Source organism: Pinus tabuliformis, chromosome 6 (assembly GCF_031772625.1).
Source record: "Pinus tabuliformis cultivar Carrire ecotype Pingquan chromosome 6, CPIR1, whole genome shotgun sequence".
Taxonomy (NCBI): Eukaryota; Viridiplantae; Streptophyta; class Pinopsida; order Pinales; family Pinaceae; genus Pinus; species Pinus tabuliformis.
The window spans coordinates 1,463,476,493-1,463,483,636 of NC_142292.1; positions in this window are offsets into that span (position 1 = coordinate 1,463,476,493).

A 7,144-nucleotide genomic window follows, 5' to 3' on the forward strand; every position below is an offset into this window, starting at 1 on the left:
GTTATGCTTCAAAAATTGCTCCAAAGAAATATAGCATACCATTGTGAGGAGAATTCCTCCATTATAAGTATTTTTCTTTTCTTCTTTGATAGATCAAGAGCTTGCAAAAGAGATTAAGGGGAAATAGTTGTTGAGATTTATTGAGGACCATTTCTCAATCAACTCTCTTCAAGTTCCTTTGATACTTATTTATAACTCTTCCACTACTAGAAATCAATAAATATATACTTTTCCTACTCTGTTGATTAGTTTTTCTTCACAAACTTGTTTCATGTTGTTTTAGTTTAGTTTTAAGTTTTTTAATTCATTGTTTCCATTCAATTCAATGCCTTGTTAGTCCATGTTTAATCACTAAGACCACTTATTTGTTTGTATATTTCATTTTAGGAAGAAACCAACTGCAATGAATGTGTATTTGGGACTCATATGCAACCAAACAAACCATATGCTTTATATCACATACATTCCCTTTTAAAAGGTATTGAAATTTACGTTGATTTGAAGTTCACCATCACTTCACTTTATTCATACTACTGTAGTTGGTTCATGTCTATGATTCCTCTCCTACAGTTCTCATTCTTGCACTTCCATCTCCTTGACGGAACCCTCCACCTCTTTCTTCATGTAAAGCTATACTTACATTAATATATGTGTTTTTAGGAACGTTATCCTCATAGATAAAATTTTCTTTCTTTTAATATCATTAAGGAAATACACATTTTCTAGAAACCTAATTTCATTTATTACCAATCTTCCTAAACCTACTTTTCTTATTTCACATCCCTGAAATTTGAATGTGAGATAGTACCTCCAACAAGCATACCATTTGGAAAACAAATTCTTCCATCATCAAGACTAATTGTACCCTTTCTAACAATTCCTCCTATATCACTGTCTTTCTTCATCTTAAACATATAGATCTAAACTGCATTCTTCACGCTACTCTTACTTTTCTTCTCCATATTTATGTTCTTTGATTACTGTTGATGATGATGTATTGTTTTATTCCTTTATCTCCAATCATTAATATGACAATATTTGTGTCTAAAATTTGTGCACTTGAAACATTCAATGTCAACCAATAAAGGAGAAAATCAATTAAGGTTCTTGATTCACTCATTGTAGGGATTTCTAGATTTGATGGGGCTACTTGATAAGGTCTAATAAGAACATTTTCTACTTTGTGATCCACAAAAGTTTTCTTTTTGGTCAAAGCTAAGACAAATAAAACAATATCCATTAAAAAAAGAGTACCTAGATGTGAAGGGTCTTCTTGGAGGAATTAACCCCTTTGAAGAAATCGGTTTGCTTTGTTTTCTTGCTTGAGAAAGTTCACAATTTTGTTGCTTTCTTACTTCACCTCTAATTATGGGACTAATCTGATTTTGTTTTTGTTGATTTTCGCCTTCGTCCCTATTATTTGCGCGGATAATATGATTAATAATATTATAATGTTTTTCTATGTTTATCACTATGTTTGACTAATTTCTAATTCCTTTAAGGAAATTGGCATAACTATTAGGTTTTTTTTCCTTTGAGGTGTTTGACCTTGATTTTTCGTTAATAACATCATGATAAGTGATGCGTGTTTTAATGAATGAAGAACTTTGACAACTTGGAATCCTTTATTAAAAAAATTAATAAAAATGATGAACCAAAATTAATTAATTAATTATAATTATGAGGAGAAATGAAATATATTACCCCTTATATGACTATTAATAGCTCAAGATAAGCATGCTCTTAGCATCTTAATTGTGGATTGCAATTCCCTGATGATGGACTCACCATGAAGGTCTAAAACGTTGGTTGAAAAAAAAATAAGTTTTCCACATATTTATTAAATCAACACACCTATTTGGACTCACTCTTTCTAACTAAGAATATCATATAATAATTCAGAGTTCCCTACAAAACGTTAGCTAACCATTTTGCTATTCAATATAATTTTTCAAGGAAACAATCTTGGATTTAGTTTCTCACAATATCCTTTATTTTATTGTAGCTAGCTTGTCACCAGCTCTTTCATTCCCCTTGCTTCTTATAATTGATTTTTAAGGATGAAAACCATTTCCTCTGTTTCAGACATATCATTATCCATATCTTCATATGGTTGAAAATGACAAGAAGAAATTCGTGATTTAATTTCATCTTGAATTAAATTAGGAGAAATTTGTAATTCCATGTCACAAGACAATGAGGTGAGTTAACTAAGTTAATTTCACTTAGTTAGCTCATTTAATTCGAGTTGATGGCCTAAATTGAGTCATGTAGAGAGGCTCCTAAATTTTGAGGATCCCGGGTTGAATTTAATTTAAATTGTAATAGTTTGATTCAGTCAACCTGAGTTAATGTCAGTTAAACTAGTTCCAACTGTTGGAGGAACTAGTACGAGGTCTAGCGGTGGGGTGTAGCTTCATTTGTTCAATGAGTTAACTGATAAATAATCCATAATTAACTCATGCATGCATGAAATTCAAGTTACGCAGTTGAGAATTGAGTTCAAGGGCAATGAACTATCGGTTGTATAATTTTTCGAGCTGTACAGTGGTGCATGCACTCAGAGAAGGGCCTATATAGATTACGTAATTCAGGATGGTGATTTACCTAATTAATAGGAGGCTAATTCCTTGAGATATAGTGTAAGGAAATAGGAGCTTGGTCGGCAGGAGAATTGGCTAAGTATTGGCCAGAGTGAGCTTGTGAGGTAGTGAGATAGATTGTACTAGTACAGAGGTTGCTCAAGTTTGAGCAAGCTTTGTAAATCTCCTCAAATTTTGTTATCTAATGCAATATACATATAGGAAGGGGTTTTTACCAAAAACGTTTCCCCTTAGATAAATCTTTGAGCATATGTGATTGAATCTTGTCTCATGTTTTCTGATTTCTCGATTGATTAATTGTTTGCGCTCATGAGTAGAGTAGATTCAAGTCCTTTTTTTAGAAAATTGCATAAGTAGTTTGAATATACAAGGAATTTATACATGGAATTGAAGCAGGAATCCCAATAGAAGAGAATATTTCGAGTTTTTTTTGTAGGTAAATTGGATTTGTAGGATCATTCTTTAGATCCAAAAGGATGTCATTCTATGAATTGAGACTCGAGTATTCCCTTGAGGGTAGATCGAATTATATTGCTTGGAAGGAAAAGATGGAGGAAGTGTTGGAAGACAACAGGTTGAAGGAATTCATAGAGAATGATATTCCTAAGCCTCCAAAAATGAATGATCAATATGTGGCAGAGTGGAAGAAATGCGTGGAAAAGGCGAGGAGGATCGTACTAGAAGGAGTTCGAGATCATATTGTATAGAATATCAATCGGAAGGACAATGAATATGCAATGTGGAAAGCCTTGATAGACTTGTTTCATAACAACAATGACCACATGAAGATGGCACTAAAGGACAAGCTTCGGAAAATCAAGATGGAGAAATGTCGGGATGAACTTGGGAGTGTTGGAGTTACAGTTGTTGAAGATGATCTAGTGAGCCTAGATGTTCTACACCTTCCCAAGAGCTGGCACAACTAGCAGGATTTGGTCAATGGGAGGGAGAAGCTACCAAATTGGGAGCGATTGTGGTCCAACTTGGTCCAAGAGGAGATAAGGTGGAACACCAGAGATGGAACCTCATCCAAGCATGATGATGAGGAGAACTATGCCGTGGACGGAGAGGAAAAGAAAGGGAAAGGTAAGAAATCCCAATCCAAAGGTGATTCTAGTCGGGGACGAAATAAGAAGGACATGTCAAAGATTGAATGTTTTCATTTTCATGAGCTGGGACAGTATGCCACAAAGTTTCCACACAAGAAGGCCAACAAGAATCCCTAAAGAGGAGTGACATGTGAAGCTCTAACTTCATAATTCAAGTTGGGTTTCAAACTCATTGCATGCATGGTGACATAGGTAATGGGTAGTGTGTGGTATCTAGATATTGGAGCCTCATTTCATATGACGAGGAACAAATAACTTTTCAGTGACTTAGAGGAGAAGGACCTCCAGATGCACATAGAGATGGGAAATGATGGAAGGTATAGCACAACCAATATCTGTACAGTTAATTTTTAGAGGGAGTTTGTTTCTCCTCTCGAATTAAAATATTTAATGTATATTTCGGGTCTGAAGAAGAATTTAGTTTCAGTCTCGATGTTCTAATGTCATTGCTATGATGTGATATTTAGCAAAGGAAAGTCTTTCCTTAAACATATCACTTTGGGACAAGTGAAGTGAGTCAACGTTTTGGTGAAGAACCTCTACAAACTGGATGTAGAATACATTGTTACGTTGTGATCAAAAGTGAGTTGAGACATTGGTGAATTATGGCATAGGAGACTTGGCCATTTTCACCATGGAGCCTTGAAGATCATGTAAAAGATTCTTACAAGACTTCCCAAGGGTGCAATAGAGCAGGGAGATAAAGGGTGTACACTGAGGAAGTACACTAGAGCCACCTTTCATGATAAGGATAGTAGAGTGCAAGCAATCCTCAAAAGAGTTCACTCAGATGTGTGTGGGTTGTTCTTGAATGCCTCCGTGGCCAATCATGGGTATTATGTGATATTTCTAGACAATTTATCACCTAAGTGATAGATTTTCATCATGCAGAAGAAAGACCATACATTCTCCAAATTTTGTGAATTTAAAGAACTTGTTGAGAAAGACAATGACACAATAGTGAAGGATCTCAGGAGAGATAATGGTGGTTAATATGTCTCAATTGAGTTCAAGAACTTCTATGCATCAGAAGGAATTCCATAGGAGTTAATACCACCACATAAGCCACAAGAAAATGGGGTGGATGAGTGGAAGAACTTAAGTATTGTGGGAGTTTCGTGGGCAATGTTCCATTATTAGCACCTACCATTGCACTTGTGGGCCAACATATGAAACACAACTGTATATGTCCAGAACAAGAGTCCTCATCAGATTCTCGAGATGAGTACATGAAAAGAAGCTTTTTCATGGAAGAAACCAGATGTGCCACACTTCAGGATCTTTGCTTCATCAGTTTATTGCCATGTTACCAATGATGAAAGAAAAAATCTAGAGTTGATAGTTGAGTTGGGAATATTTGTGGGATACACTACTACACCTCACGACTATCTTGTGTACCTGCCATCTCACAGGATGGAATTTTTTTGTAGATATGTGAAGTTTTATGAAGAGAAGGTCATGATATGTTCCCTTGAGAGGGAGCTTTAGTTACATGTAGATGAAGAGATTTTGCCTCCAAAGGGAGAACCTGAAGATGATGTGGAGCAGCCAAAAGAAGAGAGGAAAAGAGTGGAAGAACCCTCTCATGCAAAGACATCCAAAGATGGAATGAAGCACCTCAGGGAAGCTAATAGATTATTGCATGATTCTAGAGAGAATGTGGGAGCACCCACATCACAACGTAGGAAGAGGAGGTCGCCATATCAGTACACTAGGTACATGGCTCTCATGAGTGAGCTAGTTGAGACAGAACCATCCTCATTCGAGGAAGAAATGAAGAAGCTAGTATGCGTTGATGCCATGGTCGAGGAATATGATTCCAAAGTTAGAAAAAATGTTTGGGAAGTTTTCCCAAGACTAGAGAACAAGTCAGTGGTAGGTTCAAGGTGGATCTAAAAATTGAAGAAAGCATCAGATGGAAGCATTGAGAAAAACAAGGCTAGATTTTTGGCAAATGGTTTCTCTCAGGTGGAGGAATTGATTATGAGGAGACCTTTGCTGAAGTAGAAAGGTACTCTTCAATTAGATCAATTCTAGCACTTGCAACGAAGATGGGATGGAAGGTACATTAGATGGATTTGAAGACAAAATTCCTCAATGGAGTGATTGAGGAAGAGGTGTAGGTTGAGCACCCGAAAGGGATTGAGACGTTCAAAAGAGAGTCACATGCATGCAGAATCAAGTGAGAATTGTATGGATTGAAATAATCATTTTGTGCTTGGTAGACCAAGATCGACAACTATTTCACCAGGTTAGGCTTCACCATAATTGATGCAGATGTAAACCTTTACAATATTGTGGTTGAAAGTAAATGATTGATTATAGTATTATATGTTGGTGATTTAATTCTAACGGATGATGAGAAGTTGGTCAAACCTTGCAAAGAGGATATTGCAAGAGAATTCGAGATGAAGGACTTAGGGCTCATCATTATTTCCTTGGTATGGAAGTATGGAAAGGATATGGGGAACTGTTTGTCTCTCAAGAAAAGTATGCCAATGTGATACTGAAGAGTTTCCACATGGAGAGTAGAAAACCCATGGTGACTCTTCTAGTAGGGAATTGGAGGAAGGAAGATGCTACTTCAAGTGAAGTAGTTGATGCTACTATTTACAAGCATCTTGTGGGTGCACTTATGTATTTGGTGAGCACATCACCAGACATGTGTTATGCAGTTAACCAACTAAGTCAAGCAATGGTTAAGCCAACCAAAATGTATTGGAAGGAAACTAAACATGTGGTGAGATACCCTCATACGCACCACTAACTTTGGTCTTTGGTACAAGTGGGAAGGGGGAGTGAAGTTTGAAGGCTTCATAGATGCAGATTGGATGGGTAGTCCATAAAACATGAAGACCACATCAGGAGGCATCTTCAGTATTGGGTTAGCAACAGTTTCCTGGTACAACAAGAAGTAGAGATCAATTGCACTAAGTTCAGTTGAAGCAGAGTACATGTCTCTAGTCAAGCAACTTGTGAAGCCATCTCGATGACGAAGATTCTTGCTGGGTTATTTGGTTAGATTATGGATCCCACTGTGATTTATTGTGACAATCAAAGTTGTATCAAACTCTTTGAAAATCAATTTTTTCACGATCGATCCAAGCATATCGACATTCGGTATCACTATCTATGATATTGTGTGTAGATGAGAATCATGTTATTGGAGTACATTCGTATAGAGGAACAAGATGTAGATAATTTGACAAAGGCATTATCAATATGAAAATTTGAGTTCCATAGAGGTAGGATCAAGGTAGAAAATAATCCCTTTCTTGTTGAGAGGGAGTGCTGAAAATGGCAACAATAAAATCCTGATTTAATTTTCCCTTGAATTAAATTAGGAGAAAATTGTAACTCCACATCACAAGACAACGTGAATTAGTTAACTAAGTTAACTTCACTTATTTGGCTCAGTTAATTCGAGTTCAC